We start from the raw sequence: 23,054 nt of genomic DNA on the forward strand, positions 1-23,054 counted from the left end.
GGAGACACTGGGGGATAATTTTCTAAGGATTTATACTGATTTTTCCTGTCTGAATTTGTCGCACAGAAAGTTGCAGGCCAAATATGTGTGACATTTCTGCGACTTTAGCTTCTAGAGCATTTTTACAACATTATACATAGGTGCTGAATACATAAAAAGCGACTGTTCAGCGACAGACAAGTCGCATCGGCTGAAAGTAGGCCAGAATGTCAGTCCATGTTGGAGCAGGTTTAGATACAGTCTAAAGTATAGATCTCAAAGTCTGTGCACAGAATTTAGCAAGGGCCTCGCACCTTCTGATGCATCAGGTAGGTGCACAATAGCATAGCCTAACCCTCTGTACTTTGGTCTTTATTGATGCGGGACATAGACAGCCAGCTGATGACCAATCCATTAGTGCAATGGATGGCTGGAAGCATTTGTCTTTGCCTTTGCAATACCACAGAAGCAATGCATGGTCAATGTACAGCAATGACACACCTGTGTGAACAGCCAGGAGACCCCCCCCCCCCCATGTTATGTTACATAGTTACATAGTTAGTACGGTCGAAAAAAGACATATGTCCATCAAGTTCAACCAGGGAATTAAGGGGTAGGGGTGTGGCGCGATATTGGGGAAGGGATGAGATTTTATATTTCTTCATAAGCATTAATCTTATTTTGTCAATTAGGAACATTCAGCACCCACCCGCTATCAAGGCAGCTGCCTATCATGTCATGCCCTACCTGCACAGGTGTGCTGGCTACTCAAATGATCCAATTAAGGAGGCCATTTAGTCAGCAGCAGCAGAAGTCCTGTGCCTGGACGCTCCAACAGCGGCCAGACACAAGCAGAAGCAGAAGCAGCAGAAGCAGCAGCAGCACCACCTTTTGTTTTTTGGCTGCAGCAGCAGCAAGGCCCACAGGGCTGGCTAGCTGGCTAGCCAGCAAGCAGGTAGCAATGAAAGTAGGAATCTTTCTTTTTAACCCTGTAAGGGGGTGGTGCACTGTACCCGAAGATACTGCCATATCGGGTCAATGCATAGGGCGACGGAAGCAAGCTTCGAAATCGGCCCCCGTTCTCAAAAATCCATTTAATATATGGTCCCCAGATAGGGGACGTATCAGATATTAAACTGATAAGAACAGATACTACACTTGATCTTAGCCAAAAGGCCGAGAAGCGATAACCGTGAAAGGGGCGGGCCCAACAAGGTGCCCTTCATGGGCACTATCACTGCTTGCTGTCAGGGAGGCTGCCAGACAATTTTCCATGCACACTCTGGGCTGGGGGGCAGTCAACCACCAGTACACACAGCAGAACCTAAACCCATACCATTATTGCTAAGCAGCAAGACAGGGGCCCATTGCACTCCCACGGGGCCTTTTTAAATGCAATCCATAACCCGGATTTGCCAGGAACCCTTCTTACTCCTCCTACTTGCATGTGACACTGGGCTGAGGATCTGCATAGGAAACACACACACAAGCACACACCTACCTTTGTTGCCTGCAGATGCCTCCTTGGCTGTCCCCAAACGGTATCAAACCAACACCCACGGGAAGCTGTAAGCATAGAGGACATGCCTGCACCCCATTGGACTTACCTGTGTGGGTTAAACCCGGGTTATTTGACAACCTATGGCGGTGATGGTTCTGCTCAGGCAGAGCAGTGCTGATGCTCCTCATAAAGCTGTCGCTGCTGTGAAGGTTCTAGGTGACATCACAAATCCCTATGGTTACATACACAACAAAGCTGGGTTGTTGTTGTTTACACTCTGCAAGGCCTGTGGAAGTGAGTGACATCATAGCACTGTAGTTCTGAGGGTTCTAGATGGATGCAACAATCTCCTGTTGCTTCTATGAAGGCCATAATAGACGACATCACCAAACAGCTCCATAGTCACATACACAGCAAAGGAGAGATGTTGTTTACACCTAGTGATGTCAGTGGTATTGAGTGACATCACAGCACAGTGCTAAGGCTCCTGGGCCTGGACACAGCAGCGGCTGCAATATCTCAACGGAGAATACGTTTATATATATGTGTGTGTGTGCGCGTATATATATATATATATATATATATATATATATATATATATATATATATATTTCTCCGCCGAAATCACTTTTAAACCCATTTCCACCTTTTTTTCCCTTCTCTTCCTCTTACTTTTTTTTCACGTTTTTCTCCTTTTCGCCTCTTTTCTGGGCGTATTATTCTTCTTTTTCTTCTTTTTTTTCGTCTAATGCATACCCCATCAGTGCAGCAATGCTTATTCAATACCGCCAGCAGATGGAGACACTGGGGGATAATTTTCTAAGGATTTATACTGATTTTTCCTGTCTGAATTTGTCGCACAGAAAGTTGCAGGCCAAATATGTGTGACATTTCTGCGACTTTAGCTTCTAGAGCATTTTTACAACATTATACATAGGTGCTGAATACATAAAAAGCGACTGTTCAGCGACAGACAAGTCGCATCGGCTGAAAGTAGGCCAGAATGTCAGTCCATGTTGGAGCAGGTTTAGATACAGTCTAAAGTATAGATCTCAAAGTCTGTGCACAGAATTTAGCAAGGGCCTCGCACCTTCTGATGCATCAGGTAGGTGCACAATAGCATAGCCTAACCCTCTGTACTTTGGTCTATATTGATGCGGGACATAGACAGCCAGCTGATGACCAATCCATTAGTGCAATGGATGGCTGGAAGCATTTGTCTTTGCCTTTGCAATACCACAGAAGCAATGCATGGTCAATGTACAGCAATGACACACCTGTGTGAACAGCCAGGAGACCCCCCCCCCCCCCCCATGTTATGTTACATAGTTACATAGTTAGTACGGTCGAAAAAAGACATATGTCCATCAAGTTCAACCAGGGAATTAAGGGGTAGGGGTGTGGCGCGATATTGGGGAAGGGATGAGATTTTATATTTCTTCATAAGCATTAATCTTATTTTGTCAATTAGGAACATTCAGGACCCACCCGCTATCAAGGCAGCTGCCTATCATGTCATGCCCTACCTGCACAGGTGTGCTGGCTACTCAAATGATCCAATTAAGGAGGCCATTTAGTCAGCAGCAGCAGAAGTCCTGTGCCTGGACGCTCCAACAGCGGCCAGACACAAGCAGAAGCAGAAGCAGCAGAAGCAGCAGCAGCACCACCTTTTGTTTTTTGGCTGCAGCAGCAGCAAGGCCCACAGGGCTGGCTAGCTGGCTAGCCAGCAAGCAGGTAGCAATGAAAGTAGGAATCTTTCTTTTTAACCCTGTAAGGGGGTGGTGCACTGTACCCGAAGATACTGCCATATCGGGTCAATGCATAGGGCGACGGAAGCAAGCTTCGAAATCGGCCCCCGTTCTCAAAAATCCATTTAATATATGGTCCCCAGATAGGGGACGTATCAGATATTAAACTGATAAGAACAGATACTACACTTGATCTTAGCCAAAAGGCCGAGAAGCGATAACCGTGAAAGGGGCGGGCCCAACAAGGTGCCCTTCATGGGCACTATCACTGCTTGCTGTCAGGGAGGCTGCCAGACAATTTTCCATGCACACTCTGGGCTGGGGGGCAGTCAACCACCAGTACACACAGCAGAACCTAAACCCATACCATTATTGCTAAGCAGCAAGACAGGGGCCCATTGCACTCCCACGGGGCCTTTTTAAATGCAATCCATAACCCGGATTTGCCAGGAACCCTTCTTACTCCTCCTACTTGCATGTGACACTGGGCTTAGGATCTGCATAGGAAACACACACACAAGCACACACCTACCTTTGTTGCCTGCAGATGCCTCCTTGGCTGTCCCCAAACGGTATCAAACCAACACCCACGGGAAGCTGTAAGCATAGAGGACATGCCTGCACCCCATTGGACTTACCTGTGTGGGTTAAACCCGGGTTATTTGACAACCTATGGCGGTGATGGTTCTGCTCAGGCAGAGCAGTGCTGATGCTCCTCATAAAGCTGTCGCTGCTGTGAAGGTTCTAGGTGACATCACAAATCCCTATGGTTACATACACAACAAAGCTGGGTTGTTGTTGTTTACACTCTGCAAGGCCTGTGGAAGTGAGTGACATCATAGCACTGTAGTTCTGAGGGTTCTAGATGGATGCAACAATCTCCTGTTGCTTCTATGAAGGCCATAATAGACGACATCACCAAACAGCTCCATAGTCACATACACAGCAAAGGAGAGATGTTGTTTACACCTAGTGATGTCAGTGGTATTGAGTGACATCACAGCACAGTGCTAAGGCTCCTGGGCCTGGACACAGCAGCGGCTGCAATATCTCAACGGAGAATACGTTTATATATATGTGTGTGTGTGTGCGCGTATATATATATATATATATATATATATATATATATATATATATATTTCTCCGCCGAAATCACTTTTAAACCCATTTCCACCTTTTTTTCCCTTCTCTTCCTCTTACTTTTTTTTCACGTTTTTTTACGTTTTTCTCCTTTTCGCCTCTTTTCTGGGCGTATTATTCTTCTTTTTCTTCTTTTTTTTCGTCTAATGCATACCCCATCAGTGCAGCAATGCTTATTCAATACCGCCAGCAGATGGAGACACTGGGGGATAATTTTCTAAGGATTTATACTGATTTTTCCTGTCTGAATTTGTCGCACAGAAAGTTGCAGGCCAAATATGTGTGACATTTCTGCGACTTTAGCTTCTAGAGCATTTTTACAACATTATACATAGGTGCTGAATACATAAAAAGCGACTGTTCAGCGACAGACAAGTCGCATCGGCTGAAAGTAGGCCAGAATGTCAGTCCATGTTGGAGCAGGTTTAGATACAGTCTAAAGTATAGATCTCAAAGTCTGTGCACAGAATTTAGCAAGGGCCTCGCACCTTCTGATGCATCAGGTAGGTGCACAATAGCATAGCCTAACCCTCTGTACTTTGGTCTATATTGATGCGGGACATAGACAGCCAGCTGATGACCAATCCATTAGTGCAATGGATGGCTGGAAGCATTTGTCTTTGCCTTTGCAATACCACAGAAGCAATGCATGGTCAATGTACAGCAATGACACACCTGTGTGAACAGCCAGGAGACCCCCCCCCCCCCCCCCCATGTTATGTTACATAGTTACATAGTTAGTACGGTCGAAAAAAGACATATGTCCATCAAGTTCAACCAGGGAATTAAGGGGTAGGGGTGTGGCGCGATATTGGGGAAGGGATGAGATTTTATATTTCTTCATAAGCATTAATCTTATTTTGTCAATTAGGAACATTCAGCACCCACCCGCTATCAAGGCAGCTGCCTATCATGTCATGCCCTACCTGCACAGGTGTGCTGGCTACTCAAATGATCCAATTAAGGAGGCCATTTAGTCAGCAGCAGCAGAAGTCCTGTGCCTGGACGCTCCAACAGCGGCCAGACACAAGCAGAAGCAGAAGCAGCAGAAGCAGCAGCAGCACCACCTTTTGTTTTTTGGCTGCAGCAGCAGCAAGGCCCACAGGGCTGGCTAGCTGGCTAGCCAGCAAGCAGGTAGCAATGAAAGTAGGAATCTTTCTTTTTAACCCTGTAAGGGGGTGGTGCACTGTACCCGAAGATACTGCCATATCGGGTCAATGCATAGGGCGACGGAAGCAAGCTTCGAAATCGGCCCCCGTTCTCAAAAATCCATTTAATATATGGTCCCCAGATAGGGGACGTATCAGATATTAAACTGATAAGAACAGATACTACACTTGATCTTAGCCAAAAGGCCGAGAAGCAATAACCGTGAAAGGGGCGGGCCCAAGAAGGTGCCCTTCATGGGCACTATCACTGCTTGCTGTCAGGGAGGCTGCCAGACAATTTTCCATGCACACTCTGGGCTGGGGGGCAGTCAACCACCAGTACACACAGCAGAACCTAAACCCATACCATTATTGCTAAGCAGCAAGACAGGGGCCCATTGCACTCCCACGGGGCCTTTTTAAATGCAATCCATAACCCGGATTTGCCAGGAACCCTTCTTACTCCTCCTACTTGCATGTGACACTGGGCTTAGGATCTGCATAGGAAACACACACACAAGCACACACCTACCTTTGTTGCCTGCAGATGCCTCCTTGGCTGTCCCCAAACGGTATCAAACCAACACCCACGGGAAGCTGTAAGCATAGAGGACATGCCTGCACCCCATTGGACTTACCTGTGTGGGTTAAACCCGGGTTATTTGACAACCTATGGCGGTGATGGTTCTGCTCAGGCAGAGCAGTGCTGATGCTCCTCATAAAGCTGTCGCTGCTGTGAAGGTTCTAGGTGACATCACAAATCCCTATGGTTACATACACAACAAAGCTGGGTTGTTGTTGTTTACACTCTGCAAGGCCTGTGGAAGTGAGTGACATCATAGCACTGTAGTTCTGAGGGTTCTAGATGGATGCAACAATCTCCTGTTGCTTCTATGAAGGCCATAATAGACGACATCACCAAACAGCTCCATAGTCACATACACAGCAAAGGAGAGATGTTGTTTACACCTAGTGATGTCAGTGGTATTGAGTGACATCACAGCACAGTGCTAAGGCTCCTGGGCCTGGACACAGCAGCGGCTGCAATATCTCAACGGAGAATACGTTTATATATATGTGTGTGTGTGCGCGTATATATACATATATATATATATATATATATATATATATATATATTTCTCCGCCGAAATCACTTTTAAACCCATTTCCACCTTTTTTTCCCTTCTCTTCCTCTTACTTTTTTTTCACGTTTTTTTACGTTTTTCTCCTTTTCGCCTCTTTTCTGGGCGTATTATTCTTCTTTTTCTTCTTTTTTTTCGTCTAATGCATACCCCATCAGTGCAGCAATGCTTATTCAATACCGCCAGCAGATAGAGACACTGGGGGATAATTTTCTAAGGATTTATACTGATTTTTCCTGTCTGAATTTGTCGCACAGAAAGTTGCAGGCCAAATATGTGTGACATTTCTGCGACTTTAGCTTCTAGAGCATTTTTACAACATTATACATAGGTGCTGAATACATAAAAAGCGACTGTTCAGCGACAGACAAGTCGCATCGGCTGAAAGTAGGCCAGAATGTCAGTCCATGTTGGAGCAGGTTTAGATACAGTCTAAAGTATAGATCTCAAAGTCTGTGCACAGAATTTAGCAAGGGCCTCGCACCTTCTGATGCATCAGGTAGGTGCACAATAGCATAGCCTAACCCTCTGTACTTTGGTCTATATTGATGCGGGACATAGACAGCCAGCTGATGACCAATCCATTAGTGCAATGGATGGCTGGAAGCATTTGTCTTTGCCTTTGCAATACCACAGAAGCAATGCATGGTCAATGTACAGCAATGACACACCTGTGTGAACAGCCAGGAGACCCCCCCCCCCCCCCCATGTTATGTTACATAGTTACATAGTTAGTACGGTCGAAAAAAGACATATGTCCATCAAGTTCAACCAGGGAATTAAGGGGTAGGGGTGTGGCGCGATATTGGGGAAGGGATGAGATTTTATATTTCTTCATAAGCATTAATCTTATTTTGTCAATTAGGAACATTCAGCACCCACCCGCTATCAAGGCAGCTGCCTATCATGTCATGCCCTACCTGCACAGGTGTGCTGGCTACTCAAATGATCCAATTAAGGAGGCCATTTAGTCAGCAGCAGCAGAAGTCCTGTGCCTGGACGCTCCAACAGCGGCCAGACACAAGCAGAAGCAGAAGCAGCAGAAGCAGCAGCAGCACCACCTTTTGTTTTTTGGCTGCAGCAGCAGCAAGGCCCACAGGGCTGGCTAGCTGGCTAGCCAGCAAGCAGGTAGCAATGAAAGTAGGAATCTTTCTTTTTAACCCTGTAAGGGGGTGGTGCACTGTACCCGAAGATACTGCCATATCGGGTCAATGCATAGGGCGACGGAAGCAAGCTTCGAAATCGGCCCCCGTTCTCAAAAATCCATTTAATATATGGTCCCCAGATAGGGGACGTATCAGATATTAAACTGATAAGAACAGATACTACACTTGATCTTAGCCAAAAGGCCGAGAAGCGATAACCGTGAAAGGGGCGGGCCCAACAAGGTGCCCTTCATGGGCACTATCACTGCTTGCTGTCAGGGAGGCTGCCAGACAATTTTCCATGCACACTCTGGGCTGGGGGGCAGTCAACCACCAGTACACACAGCAGAACCTAAACCCATACCATTATTGCTAAGCAGCAAGACAGGGGCCCATTGCACTCCCACGGGGCCTTTTTAAATGCAATCCATAACCCGGATTTGCCAGGAACCCTTCTTACTCCTCCTACTTGCATGTGACACTGGGCTGAGGATCTGCATAGGAAACACACACACAAGCACACACCTACCTTTGTTGCCTGCAGATGCCTCCTTGGCTGTCCCCAAACGGTATCAAACCAACACCCACGGGAAGCTGTAAGCATAGAGGACATGCCTGCACCCCATTGGACTTACCTGTGTGGGTTAAACCCGGGTTATTTGACAACCTATGGCGGTGATGGTTCTGCTCAGGCAGAGCAGTGCTGATGCTCCTCATAAAGCTGTCGCTGCTGTGAAGGTTCTAGGTGACATCACAAATCCCTATGGTTACATACACAACAAAGCTGGGTTGTTGTTGTTTACACTCTGCAAGGCCTGTGGAAGTGAGTGACATCATAGCACTGTAGTTCTGAGGGTTCTAGATGGATGCAACAATCTCCTGTTGCTTCTATGAAGGCCATAATAGACGACATCACCAAACAGCTCCATAGTCACATACACAGCAAAGGAGAGATGTTGTTTACACCTAGTGATGTCAGTGGTATTGAGTGACATCACAGCACAGTGCTAAGGCTCCTGGGCCTGGACACAGCAGCGGCTGCAATATCTCAACGGAGAATACGTTTATATATATGTGTGTGTGTGCGCGTATATATATATATATATATATATATATATATATATATATATATATTTCTCCGCCAAAATCACTTTTAAACCCATTTCCACCTTTTTTTCCCTTCTCTTCCTCTTACTTTTTTTTCACGTTTTTCTCCTTTTCGCCTCTTTTCTGGGCGTATTATTCTTCTTTTTCTTCTTTTTTTTCGTCTAATGCATACCCCATCAGTGCAGCAATGCTTATTCAATACCGCCAGCAGATGGAGACACTGGGGGATAATTTTCTAAGGATTTATACTGATTTTTCCTGTCTGAATTTGTCGCACAGAAAGTTGCAGGCCAAATATGTGTGACATTTCTGCGACTTTAGCTTCTAGAGCATTTTTACAACATTATACATAGGTGCTGAATACATAAAAAGCGACTGTTCAGCGACAGACAAGTCGCATCGGCTGAAAGTAGGCCAGAATGTCAGTCCATGTTGGAGCAGGTTTAGATACAGTCTAAAGTATAGATCTCAAAGTCTGTGCACAGAATTTAGCAAGGGCCTCGCACCTTCTGATGCATCAGGTAGGTGCACAATAGCATAGCCTAACCCTCTGTACTTTGGTCTATATTGATGCGGGACATAGACAGCCAGCTGATGACCAATCCATTAGTGCAATGGATGGCTGGAAGCATTTGTCTTTGCCTTTGCAATACCACAGAAGCAATGCATGGTCAATGTACAGCAATGACACACCTGTGTGAACAGCCAGGAGACCCCCCCCCCCCCCCCATGTTATGTTACATAGTTACATAGTTAGTACGGTCGAAAAAAGACATATGTCCATCAAGTTCAACCAGGGAATTAAGGGGTAGGGGTGTGGCGCGATATTGGGGAAGGGATGAGATTTTATATTTCTTCATAAGCATTAATCTTATTTTGTCAATTAGGAACATTCAGCACCCACCCGCTATCAAGGCAGCTGCCTATCATGTCATGCCCTACCTGCACAGGTGTGCTGGCTACTCAAATGATCCAATTAAGGAGGCCATTTAGTCAGCAGCAGCAGAAGTCCTGTGCCTGGACGCTCCAACAGCGGCCAGACACAAGCAGAAGCAGAAGCAGCAGAAGCAGCAGCAGCACCACCTTTTGTTTTTTGGCTGCAGCAGCAGCAAGGCCCACAGGGCTGGCTAGCTGGCTAGCCAGCAAGCAGGTAGCAATGAAAGTAGGAATCTTTCTTTTTAACCCTGTAAGGGGGTGGTGCACTGTACCCGAAGATACTGCCATATCGGGTCAATGCATAGGGCGACGGAAGCAAGCTTCGAAATCGGCCCCCGTTCTCAAAAATCCATTTAATATATGGTCCCCAGATAGGGGACGTATCAGATATTAAACTGATAAGAACAGATACTACACTTGATCTTAGCCAAAAGGCCGAGAAGCGATAACCGTGAAAGGGGCGGGCCCAACAAGGTGCCCTTCATGGGCACTATCACTGCTTGCTGTCAGGGAGGCTGCCAGACAATTTTCCATGCACACTCTGGGCTGGGGGGCAGTCAACCACCAGTACACACAGCAGAACCTAAACCCATACCATTATTGCTAAGCAGCAAGACAGGGGCCCATTGCACTCCCACGGGGCCTTTTTAAATGCAATCCATAACCCGGATTTGCCAGGAACCCTTCTTACTCCTCCTACTTGCATGTGACACTGGGCTTAGGATCTGCATAGGAAACACACACACAAGCACACACCTACCTTTGTTGCCTGCAGATGCCTCCTTGGCTGTCCCCAAACGGTATCAAACCAACACCCACGGGAAGCTGTAAGCATAGAGGACATGCCTGCACCCCATTGGACTTACCTGTGTGGGTTAAACCCGGGTTATTTGACAACCTATGGCGGTGATGGTTCTGCTCAGGCAGAGCAGTGCTGATGCTCCTCATAAAGCTGTCGCTGCTGTGAAGGTTCTAGGTGACATCACAAATCCCTATGGTTACATACACAACAAAGCTGGGTTGTTGTTGTTTACACTCTGCAAGGCCTGTGGAAGTGAGTGACATCATAGCACTGTAGTTCTGAGGGTTCTAGATGGATGCAACAATCTCCTGTTGCTTCTATGAAGGCCATAATAGACGACATCACCAAACAGCTCCATAGTCACATACACAGCAAAGGAGAGATGTTGTTTACACCTAGTGATGTCAGTGGTATTGAGTGACATCACAGCACAGTGCTAAGGCTCCTGGGCCTGGACACAGCAGCGGCTGCAATATCTCAACGGAGAATACGTTTATATATATGTGTGTGTGTGTGCGCGTATATATATATATATATATATATATATATATATATATATATATATATTTCTCTGCCGAAATCACTTTTAAACCCATTTCCACCTTTTTTTCCCCTTCTCTTCCTCTTACTTTTTTTTCACGTTTTTTTACGTTTTTCTCCTTTTCGCCTCTCTTCTGGGCGTATTTTTCTTCTTTTTCTTCTTTTTTTTTGTCTAATGCATACCCCATCAGTGCAGCAATGCTTATTCAATACCGCCAGCAGATGGAGACACTGGGGGATAATTTTCTAAGGATTTATACTGATTTTTCCTGTCTGAATTTGTCGCACAGAAAGTTGCAGGCCAAATATGTGTGACATTTCTGCGACTTTAGCTTCTAGAGCATTTTTACAACATTATACATAGGTGCTGAATACATAAAAAGCGACTGTTCAGCGACAGACAAGTCGCATCGGCTGAAAGTAGGCCAGAATGTCAGTCCATGTTGGAGCAGGTTTAGATACAGTCTAAAGTATAGATCTCAAAGTCTGTGCACAGAATTTAGCAAGGGCCTCGCACCTTCTGATGCATCAGGTAGGTGCACAATAGCATAGCCTAACCCTCTGTACTTTGGTCTATATTGATGCGGGACATAGACAGCCAGCTGATGACCAATCCATTAGTGCAATGGATGGCTGGAAGCATTTGTCTTTGCCTTTGCAATACCACAGAAGCAATGCATGGTCAATGTACAGCAATGACACACCTGTGTGAACAGCCAGGAGACCCCCCCCCCCCCATGTTATGTTACATAGTTACATAGTTAGTACGGTCGAAAAAAGACATATGTCCATCAAGTTCAACCAGGGAATTAAGGGGTAGGGGTGTGGCGCGGTATTGGGGAAGGGATGAGATTTTATATTTCTTCATAAGCATTAATCTTATTTTGTCAATTAGGAACATTCAGCACCCACCCGCTATCAAGGCAGCTGCCTATCATGTCATGCCCTACCTGCACAGGTGTGCTGGCTACTCAAATGATCCAATTAAGGAGGCCATTTAGTCAGCAGCAGCAGAAGTCCTGTGCCTGGACGCTCCAACAGCGGCCAGACACAAGCAGAAGCAGAAGCAGCAGCAGCACCACCTTTTGTTTTTTGGCTGCAGCAGCAGCAAGGCCCACAGGGCTGGCTAGCTGGCTAGCCAGCAAGCAGGTAGCAATGAAAGTAGGAATCTTTCTTTTTAACCCTGTAAGGGGGTGGTGCACTGTACCCGAAGATACTGCCATATCGGGTCAATGCATAGGGCGACGGAAGCAAGCTTCGAAATCGGCCCCCGTTCTCAAAAATCCATTTAATATATGGTCCCCAGATAGGGGACGTATCAGATATTAAACTGATAAGAACAGATACTACACTTGATCTTAGCCAAAAGGCCGAGAAGCGATAACCGTGAAAGGGGCGGGCCCAACAAGGTGCCCTTCATCGGCACTATCACTGCTTGCTGTCAGGGAGGCTGCCAGACAATTTTCCATGCACACTCTGGGCTGGGGGGCAGTCAACCACCAGTACACACAGCAGAACCTAAACCCATACCATTATTGCTAAGCAGCAAGACAGGGGCCCATTGCACTCCCACGGGGCCTTTTTAAATGCAATCCATAACCCGGATTTGCCAGGAACCCTTCTTACTCCTCCTACTTGCATGTGACACTGGGCTTAGGATCTGCATAGGAAACACACACACAAGCACACACCTACCTTTGTTGCCTGCAGATGCCTCCTTGGCTGTCCCCAAACGGTATCAAACCAACACCCACGGGAAGCTGTAAGCATAGAGGACATGCCTGCACCCCATTGGACTTACCTGTGTGGGTTAAACCCGGGTTATTTGACAACCTATGGCGGTGATGGTTCTGCTCAGGCAGAGCAGTGCTGATGCTCCTCATAAAGCTGTCGCTGCTGTGAAGGTTCTAGGTGACATCACAAATCCCTATGGTTACATACACAACAAAGCTGGATTGTTGTTGTTTACACTCTGCAAGGCCTGTGGAAGTGAGTGACATCATAGCACTGTAGTTCTGAGGGTTCTAGATGGATGCAACAATCTCCTGTTGCTTCTATGAAGGCCATAATAGACGACATCACCAAACAGCTCCATAGTCACATACACAGCAAAGGAGAGATGTTGTTTACACCTAGTGATGTCAGTGGTATTGAGTGACATCACAGCACAGTGCTAAGGCTCCTGGGCCTGGACACAGCAGCGGCTGCAATATCTCAACGGAGAATACGTTTATATATATGTGTGTGTGTGCGCGTATATATATATATATATATATATATATATATATATATATATATATATTTCTCCGCCGAAATCACTTTTAAACCCATTTCCACCTTTTTTTCCCTTCTCTTCCTCTTACTTTTTTTTCACGTTTTTTTACGTTTTTCTCCTTTTCGCCTCTTTTCTGGGCGTATTATTCTTCTTTTTCTTCTTTTTTTTCGTCTAATGCATACCCCATCAGTGCAGCAATGCTTATTCAATACCGCCAGCAGATGGAGACACTGGGGGATAATTTTCTAAGGATTTATACTGATTTTTCCTGTCTGAATTTGTCGCACAGAAAGTTGCAGGCCAAATATGTGTGACATTTCTGCGACTTTAGCTTCTAGAGCATTTTTACAACATTATACATAGGTGCTGAATACATAAAAAGCGACTGTTCAGCGACAGACAAGTCGCATCGGCTGAAAGTAGGCCAGAATGTCAGTCCATGTTGGAGCAGGTTTAGATACAGTCTAAAGTATAGATCTCAAAGTCTGTGCACAGAATTTAGCAAGGGCCTCGCACCTTCTGATGCATCAGGTAGGTGCACAATAGCATAGCCTAACCCTCTGTACTTTGGTCTATATTGATGCGGGACATAGACAGCCAGCTGATGACCAATCCATTAGTGCAATGGATGGCTGGAAGCATTTGTCTTTGCCTTTGCAATACCACAGAAGCAATGCATGGTCAATGTACAGCAATGACACACCTGTGTGAACAGCCAGGAGACCCCCCCCCCCCCATGTTATGTTACATAGTTACATAGTTAGTACGGTCGAAAAAAGACATATGTCCATCAAGTTCAACCAGGGAATTAAGGGGTAGGGGTGTGGCGCGATATTGGGGAAGGGATGAGATTTTATATTTCTTCATAAGCATTAATCTTATTTTGTCAATTAGGAACATTCAGCACCCACCCGCTATCAAGGCAGCTGCCTATCATGTCATGCCCTACCTGCACAGGTGTGCTGGCTACTCAAATGATCCAATTAAGGAGGCCATTTAGTCAGCAGCAGCAGAAGTCCTGTGCCTGGACGCTCCAACAGCGGCCAGACACAAGCAGAAGCAGAAGCAGCAGAAGCAGCAGCAGCACCACCTTTTGTTTTTTGGCTGCAGCAGCAGCAAGGCCCACAGGGCTGGCTAGCTGGCTAGCCAGCAAGCAGGTAGCAATGAAAGTAGGAATCTTTCTTTTTAACCCTGTAAGGGGGTGGTGCACTGTACCCGAAGATACTGCCATATCGGGTCAATGCATAGGGCGACGGAAGCAAGCTTCGAAATCGGCCCCCGTTCTCAAAAATCCATTTAATATATGGTCCCCAGATAGGGGACGTATCAGATATTAAACTGATAAGAACAGATACTACACTTGATCTTAGCCAAAAGGCCGAGAAGCGATAACCGTGAAAGGGGCGGGCCCAACAAGGTGCCCTTCATGGGCACTATCACTGCTTGCTGTCAGGGAGGCTGCCAGACAATTTTCCATGCACACTCTGGGCTGGGGGGCAGTCAACCACCAGTACACACAGCAGAACCTAAACCCATACCATTATTGCTAAGCAGCAAGACAGGGGCCCATTGCACTCCCACGGGGCCTTTTTAAATGCAATCCATAACCCGGATTTGCCAGGAACCCTTCTTACTCCTCCTACTTGCATGTGACACTGGGCTTAGGATCTGCATAGGAAACACACACACAAGCACACACCTACCTTTGTTGCCTGCAGATGCCTCCTTGGCTGTCCCCAAACGGTATCAAACCAACACCCACGGGAAGCTGTAAGCATAGAGGACATGCCTGCACCCCATTGGACTTACCTGTGTGGGTTAAACCCGGGTTATTTGACAACCTATGGCGGTGATGGTTCTGCTCAGGCAGAGCAGTGCTGATGCTCCTCATAAAGCTGTCGCTGCTGTGAAGGTTCTAGGTGACATCACAAATCCCTATGGTTACATACACAACAAAGCTGGGTTGTTGTTGTTTACACTCTGCAAGGCCTGTGGAAGTGAGTGACATCATAGCACTGTAGTTCTGAGGGTTCTAGATGGATGCAACAATCTCCTGTTGCTTCTATGAAGGCCATAATAGACGACATCACCAAACAGCTCCATAGTCACATACACAGCAAAGGAGAGATGTTGTTTACACCTAGTGATGTCAGTGGTATTGAGTGACATCACAGCACAGTGCTAAGGCTCCTGGGCCTGGACACAGCAGCGGCTGCAATATCTCAACGGAGAATACGTTTATATATATGTGTGTGTGTGCGCATATATATATATATATATATATATATATATATATATATATATATATATTTCTCCGCCGAAATCACTTTTAAACCCATTTCCACCTTTTTTTCCCTTCTCTTCCTCTTACTTTTTTTTCACGTTTTTTTACGTTTTTCTCCTTTTCGCCTCTTTTCTGGGCGTATTATTCTTCTTTTTCTTCTTTTTTTTCGTCTAATGCATACCCCATCAGTGCAGCAATGCTTATTCAATACCGCCAGCAGATGGAGACACTGGGGGATAATTTTCTAAGGATTTATACTGATTTTTCCTGTCTGAATTTGTCGCACAGAAAGTTGCAGGCCAAATATGTGTGACATTTCTGCGACTTTAGCTTCTAGAGCATTTTTACAACATTATACATAGGTGCTGAATACATAAAAAGCGACTGTTCAGCGACAGACAAGTCGCATCGGCTGAAAGTAGGCCAGAATGTCAGTCCATGTTGGAGCAGGTTTAGATACAGTCTAAAGTATAGATCTCAAAGTCTGTGCACAGAATTTAGCAAGGGCCTCGCACCTTCTGATGCATCAGGTAGGTGCACAATAGCATAGCCTAACCCTCTGTACTTTGGTCTATATTGATGCGGGACATAGACAGCCAGCTGATGACCAATCCATTAGTGCAATGGATGGCTGGAAGCATTTGTCTTTGCCTTTGCAATACCACAGAAGCAATGCATGGTCAATGTACAGCAATGACACACCTGTGTGAACAGCCAGGAGACCCCCCCCCCCCCCCCCATGTTATGTTACATAGTTACATAGTTAGTACGGTCGAAAAAAGACATATGTCCATCAAGTTCAACCAGGGAATTAAGGGGTAGGGGTGTGGCGCGATATTGGGGAAGGGATGAGATTTTATATTTCTTCATAAGCATTAATCTTATTTTGTCAATTAGGAACATTCAGCACCCACCCGCTATCAAGGCAGCTGCCTATCATGTCATGCCCTACCTGCACAGGTGTGCTGGCTACTCAAATGATCCAATTAAGGAGGCCATTTAGTCAGCAGCAGCAGAAGTCCTGTGCCTGGACGCTCCAACAGCGGCCAGACACAAGCAGAAGCAGAAGCAGCAGAAGCAGCAGCAGCACCACCTTTTGTTTTTTGGCTGCAGCAGCAGCAAGGCCCACAGGGCTGGCTAGCTGGCTAGCCAGCAAGCAGGTAGCAATGAAAGTAGGAATCTTTCTTTTTAACCCTGTAAGGGGGTGGTGCACTGTACCCGAAGATACTGCCATATCGGGTCAATGCATAGGGCGACGGAAGCAAGCTTCGAAATCGGCCCCCGTTCTCAAAAATCCATTTAATATATGGTCCCCAGATAGGGGACGTATCAGATATTAAACTGATAAGAACAGATACTACACTTGATCTTAGCCAAAAGGCCGAGAAGCGATAACCGTGAAAGGGGCGGGCCCAACAAGGTGCCCTTCATGGGCACTATCACTGCTTGCTGTCAGGGAGGCTGCCAGACAATTTTCCATGCACACTCTGGGCTGGGGGGCAGTCAACCACCAGTACACACAGCAGAACCTAAACCCATACCATTATTGCTAAGCAGCAAGACAGGGGCCCATTGCACTCCCACGGGGCCTTTTTAAATGCAATCCATAACCCGGATTTGCCAGGAACCCTTCTTACTCCTCCTACTTGCATGTGACACTGGGCTTAGGATCTGCATAGGAAACACACACACAAGCACACACCTACCTTTGTTGCCTGCAGATGCCTCCTTGGCTGTCCCCAAACGGTATCAAACCAACACCCACGGGAAGCTGTAAGCATAGAGGACATGCCTGCACCCCATTGGACTTACCTGTGTGGGTTAAACCCGGGTTATTTGACAACCTATGGCGGTGATGGTTCTGCTCAGGCAGAGCAGTGCTGATGCTCCTCATAAAGCTGTCGCTGCTGTGAAGGTTCTAGGTGACATCACAAATCCCTATGGTTACATACACAACAAAGCTGGGTTGTTGTTGTTTACACTCTGCAAGGCCTGTGGAAGTGAGTGACATCATAGCACTGTAGTTCTGAGGGTTCTAGATGGATGCAACAATCTCCTGTTGCTTCTATGAAGGCCATAATAGACGACATCACCAAACAGCTCCATAGTCACATACACAGCAAAGGAGAGATGTTGTTTACACCTAGTGATGTCAGTGGTATTGAGTGACATCACAGCACAGTGCTAAGGCTCCTGGGCCTGGACACAGCAGCGGCTGCAATATCTCAACGGAGAATACGTTTATATATATGTGTGTGTGTGCGCGTATATATATATATATATATATATATATATATATATATATATATATATATTTCTCCGCCGAAATCACTTTTAAACCCATTTCCACCTTTTTTTCCCTTCTCTTCCTCTTACTTTTTTTTCACGTTTTTTTACGTTTTTCTCCTTTTCGCCTCTTTTCTTGGCGTATTATTCTTCTTTTTCTTCTTTTTTTTCGTCTAATGCATACCCCATCAGTGCAGCAATGCTTATTCAATACCGCCAGCAGATGGAGACACTGGGGGATAATTTTCTAAGGATTTATACTGATTTTTCCTGTCTGAATTTGTCGCACAGAAAGTTGCAGGCCAAATATGTGTGACATTTCTGCGACTTTAGCTTCTAGAGCATTTTTACAACATTATACATAGGTGCTGAATACATAAAAAGCGACTGTTCAGCGACAGACAAGTCGCATCGGCTGAAAGTAGGTGTTACGCCGAGCGCTCCGGGTCCCCGCTCCTCCCCGGAGCGCTCGCTTCACTCTCCCCGCGGCAGCGCTCCGGTCACGTCCTCTGACCCGGGGCGCTGCGATTCCGCTGCCAGCCGGGATGCGATTCGCGATGCGGGTAGCGCCCGCTCGCGATGCGCTCTCCGTCTGTTCTGTCCCGGCGCGCGCGGCCCCGCTCCCTAGGGCGCGCGCGCGCCGGGTCTCTGCGATTTAAAGGGCCACTGCGCCGCTGATTGGTGCAGTGGTCCCAATTAGTGTGTTCACCTGTGCACTTCCCTATATCACCTCACTTCCCCTGCACTCCCTTGCCGGATCTTGTTGCCTTAGTGCCAGTGAAAGCGTTCCTTGTGTGTTCCTTGCCTGTGTTTCCAGACCTTCTGCCGTTGCCCCTGACTACGATCCTTGCTGCCTGCCCCGACCTTCTGCTACGTCCGACCTTGCTTTTGCCTACTCCCTTGTACCGCGCCTATCCCGCTTTGCGGCGGGCTCTGGTGAAAACCAGTAGTGGCTTAGAACCGGTCCACTAGCACGGTCCACGCCAATCCCTCTCTGGCACAGAGGATCCACTACCTGCCAGCCGGCATCGTGACAGTAGATCCGGCACTGGATCCCGCTGAAGTTCCTCTGCCAGTTGTCGCTGACCTCACCACGGTGGTCGCCCAGCAGTCACAACAGATAGCGCAACAAGGCCAACAGCTGTCTCAACTGACCGTTATGCTACAACAGTTACTACCACAGCTTCAGCAGTCATCTCCTCCGCCAGCTCCTGCACCTCCTCCGCAGCGAGTGGCCGCTCCTGGGATACGCTTATCCTTGCCGGATAAATTTGATGGGGACTCTAAGTTTTGCCGTGGCTTTCTTTCCCAATGTTCCCTGCATCTGGAGATGATGTCGGACCTGTTTCCCACTGAAAGGTCTAAGGTGGCTTTCGTAGTCAGCCTTCTGTCCGGAAAAGCCCTGTCATGGGCCACACCGCTCTGGGACCGCAATGACCCCGTCACTGCCTCTGTACACTCCTTCTTCTCGGAAATCCGAAGTGTCTTTGAGGAACCTGCCCGAGCCTCTTCTGCTGAGACTGCCCTGTTGAACCTGGTCCAGGGTAATTCTTCCGTTGGCGAGTATGCCGTACAATTCCGTACTCTTGCTTCAGAATTGTCCTGGAATAATGAGGCCCTCTGCGCGACCTTCAAAAAAGGCCTATCCAGCAACATTAAAGATGTTCTGGCCGCACGAGAAATTCCTGCTAATCTACATGAACTTATTCACCTAGCCACTCGCATTGACATGCGTTTTTCCGAAAGGCGTCAGGAACTCCGCCAAGATATGGACTCTGTTCGCACGAGGCGTTTCTCCTCCTCGGCTCCTCTCTCCTCTGGTCCCCTGCAATCTGTTCCTGTGCCTCCCGCCGTGGAGGCTATGCAGGTCGACCGGTCTCGCCTGACACCTCAAGAGAGGACACGACGCCGTATGGAGAACCTCTGCCTGTACTGTGCTAGTACCGAACACTTCCTAAGAGATTGTCCTATCCGTCCTCCCCGCCTGGAAAGACGTACGCTGACTCCGCACAAAGGTGAGACAGTCCTTGATGTCTACTCCGCTTCTCCACGTCTTACTGTGCCTGTGCGGATGTCTGCCTCTGCCTTCTCCTTCTCTACAGTGGCCTTCTTGGACTCAGGATCTGCAGGAAATTTTATTTTGGCCTCTCTCGTCAACAGGTTCAACATCCCGGTGACCAGTCTCGCCAGACCCCTCTACATCAATTGTGTAAATAATGAAAGATTGGACTGTACCATACGTTTCCGCATGGAGCCCCTTCTTATGAGCATCGGATCTCATCATGAGAGGATTGAACTTTTGGTCCTCCCCAATTGCACCTCGGAAATTCTCCTTGGACTTCCCTGGCTTCAACTTCATTCCCCTACCCTGGATTGGTCCACTGGGGAGATCAAGAGTTGGGGGTCCTCTTGTTCCAAGAACTGTCTAAAACCGGTTCCCAGTAACCCTTGCCGTAACTCTGTGGTTCCTCCAGTAACCGGTCTCCCTAAGGCCTATATGGACTTCGCGGATGTTTTCTGCAAAAAACAAGCTGAGACTCTACCTCCTCACAGGCCTTATGATTGCCCTATCGACCTCCTCCCGGGCACTACTCCACCCCGGGGCAGAATTTATCCTCTCTCTGCCCCAGAGACTCTTGCCATGTCCGAATACGTCCAGGAGAATCTAAAAAAGGGCTTTATCCGTAAATCCTCCTCTCCTGCCGGAGCCGGATTTTTCTTTGTGTCCAAAAAAGATGGCTCCCTACGTCCTTGCATTGACTACCGCGGTCTTAATAAAATCACGGTTAAGAACCGCTACCCCTTACCCCTCATCTCTGAACTCTTTGATCGCCTCCAAGGTGCCCACATCTTCACTAAATTGGACTTAAGAGGCGCCTATAACCTCATCCGCATCAGAGAGGGGGACGAGTGGAAAACGGCATTTAACACCAGAGATGGACACTTTGAGTATCTGGTCATGCCCTTTGGACTGTGCAACGCCCCTGCCGTCTTCCAAGACTTTGTCAATGAAATTTTTCGTGATCTGTTATACTCCTGTGTTGTTGTATATCTGGACGATATCCTAATTTTTTCTGCCAATCTAGAAGAACACCGCCAGCATGTCCGTATGGTTCTTCAGAGACTTCGTGACAACCAACTCTATGCCAAAATTGAGAAATGTCTGTTTGAATGCCAATCTCTTCCTTTTCTAGGATATTTGGTCTCTGGCCAGGGACTACAGATGGATCCAGACAAACTCTCTGCCGTCTTAGATTGGCCACGCCCCTCCGGACTCCGTGCTATCCAACGCTTTTTGGGGTTCGCCAATTATTACAGGCAATTTATTCCACATTTTTCTACCATTGTGGCTCCTATCGTGGCTTTAACCAAAAAAAATGCTGATCCCAAGTCCTGGCCTCCTCAAGCAGAAGACGCCTTTAAACGACTCAAGTCTGCCTTTTCTTCGGCTCCCGTCCTCTCCAGACCTGACCCTTCCAAACCCTTCCTATTGGAGGTTGATGCCTCCTCAGTGGGAGCTGGAGCTGTTCTTCTACAAAAAAATTCTTCCGGGCATGCTGTCACTTGTGGTTTTTTCTCTAGGACCTTCTCTCCAGCGGAGAGGAACTACTCCATCGGGGATCGAGAGCTTCTAGCCATTAAATTAGCACTTGAGGAATGGAGGCATCTGCTGGAGGGATCAAGTTCTCCTGTTATTATCTACACCGACCACAAGAACCTCTCCTACCTCCAGTCTGCCCAACGGCTGAATCCTCGCCAGGCCCGGTGGTCTCTGTTCTTTGCCCGATTTAATTTTGAGATTCACTTTCGTCCTGCCGATAAGAACATTAGGGCCGATGCTCTCTCTCGTTCCTCGGATGCCTCAGAAGTTGAACTCTCTCCGCAACACATCATTCCACCTGACTGCCTGATCTCCACTTCTCCTGCCTCCATCAGGCAGACTCCTCCAGGAAAGACCTTTGTTTCTCCTCGCCAACGCCTCGGAATCCTCAAATGGGGTCACTCCTCCCATCTCGCAGGTCATGCGGGTATCAAGAAATCTGTGCAACTCATCTCCCGCTTCTATTGGTGGCCGACTCTGGAGACGGATGTTGTGGACTTTGTGCGAGCCTGCACTATCTGTGCCCGGGATAAGACTCCTCGCCAGAAGCCCGCTGGTTTTCTTCATCCTCTGCCTGTCCCCGAACAGCCTTGGTCTCTGATTGGTATGGATTTTATTACTGATTTACCCCCTTCCTGTGGCAACACTGTTATTTGGGTGGTCGTTGATCGATTCTCCAAAATGGCACATTTCATCCCTCTTCCTGGTCTTCCTTCTGCGCCTCAGTTGGCTAAACAATTTTTTGTACACATTTTTCGTCTTCACGGGTTGCCTACGCAGATTGTCTCGGATAGAGGCGTCCAATTCGTGTCTAAATTCTGGAGGGCTCTCTGTAAACAACTCAAGATTAAATTACATTTTTCTTCTGCATATCATCCCCAGTCCAATGGACAAGTAGAAAGGATTAACCAGATCTTGGGTGATTATTTGCGACATTTTGTTTCCTCCCGCCAGGATGACTGGGCAGATCTCCTCCCATGGGCCGAATTCTCGTATAACTTCAGGGTCTCTGAGTCTTCCTCCAAATCCCCATTTTTCGTGGTGTACGGCCGTCACCCTCTTCCCCCCCTCCCTACTCCCTTGCCCTCTGGTCTGCCCGCTGTGGATGAAATTTCTCGTGACCTTTCCATCATATGAAGAGAGATCCTGGGAACCTGAGGACAACATCCTAGACAAAAGTCTGCTCCTCAGGTTCTCAGGCTCTAAGAAGAGGGGGAGACCCAAGGGGGGGGGGTACTGTTACCCCGAGCGCTCCGGGTCCCCGCTCCTCCCCGGAGCGCTCGCTTCACTCTCCCCGCGGCAGCGCTCCGGTCACGTCCTCTGACCCGGGGCGCTGCGATTCCGCTGCCAGCCGGGATGCGATTCGCGATGCGGGTAGCGCCCGCTCGCGATGCGCACCCCGGCTCCCCTACCTGACTCG

The 23,054-nt window shown here is 47.5% G+C and overlaps 8 non-coding genes across 8 annotated transcripts; all 8 read right to left on the bottom strand.

Annotated features, from left to right (window-relative positions):
- Positions 1 to 976: 976 nt before the first annotated feature.
- On the bottom strand, positions 977 to 1,167 carry LOC130314977 (U2 spliceosomal RNA). Its single transcript, XR_008862562.1, has one exon. It is a non-coding gene; the product is annotated as a U2 spliceosomal RNA (small nuclear RNA).
- A 2,089-nt stretch (positions 1,168 to 3,256) lies between these two features.
- LOC130314978 (U2 spliceosomal RNA) lies at positions 3,257 to 3,447 on the bottom strand. Its single transcript, XR_008862563.1, has one exon. It is a non-coding gene; the product is annotated as a U2 spliceosomal RNA (small nuclear RNA).
- A 2,097-nt stretch (positions 3,448 to 5,544) lies between these two features.
- Positions 5,545 to 5,735, bottom strand: LOC130314870 (U2 spliceosomal RNA). Its single transcript, XR_008862486.1, has one exon. It is a non-coding gene; the product is annotated as a U2 spliceosomal RNA (small nuclear RNA).
- A 2,093-nt stretch (positions 5,736 to 7,828) lies between these two features.
- Positions 7,829 to 8,019, bottom strand: LOC130314979 (U2 spliceosomal RNA). The gene has a single exon (XR_008862564.1). It is a non-coding gene; the product is annotated as a U2 spliceosomal RNA (small nuclear RNA).
- Positions 8,020 to 10,102: 2,083 nt separating this feature from the next.
- On the bottom strand, positions 10,103 to 10,293 carry LOC130314789 (U2 spliceosomal RNA). Its single transcript, XR_008862412.1, has one exon. It is a non-coding gene; the product is annotated as a U2 spliceosomal RNA (small nuclear RNA).
- Positions 10,294 to 12,379: 2,086 nt separating this feature from the next.
- LOC130314790 (U2 spliceosomal RNA) lies at positions 12,380 to 12,570 on the bottom strand. Its single transcript, XR_008862413.1, has one exon. It is a non-coding gene; the product is annotated as a U2 spliceosomal RNA (small nuclear RNA).
- A 2,092-nt stretch (positions 12,571 to 14,662) lies between these two features.
- LOC130314791 (U2 spliceosomal RNA) lies at positions 14,663 to 14,853 on the bottom strand. The gene has a single exon (XR_008862414.1). It is a non-coding gene; the product is annotated as a U2 spliceosomal RNA (small nuclear RNA).
- Positions 14,854 to 16,949: 2,096 nt separating this feature from the next.
- LOC130314792 (U2 spliceosomal RNA) lies at positions 16,950 to 17,140 on the bottom strand. Its single transcript, XR_008862415.1, has one exon. It is a non-coding gene; the product is annotated as a U2 spliceosomal RNA (small nuclear RNA).
- Between the last annotated feature and the right edge of the window lie 5,914 nt (positions 17,141 to 23,054).

The sequence above is a fragment of the Hyla sarda genome, unplaced genomic scaffold (assembly GCF_029499605.1).
Source record: "Hyla sarda isolate aHylSar1 unplaced genomic scaffold, aHylSar1.hap1 scaffold_185, whole genome shotgun sequence".
NCBI classification, from domain to species: Eukaryota; Metazoa; Chordata; class Amphibia; order Anura; family Hylidae; genus Hyla; species Hyla sarda.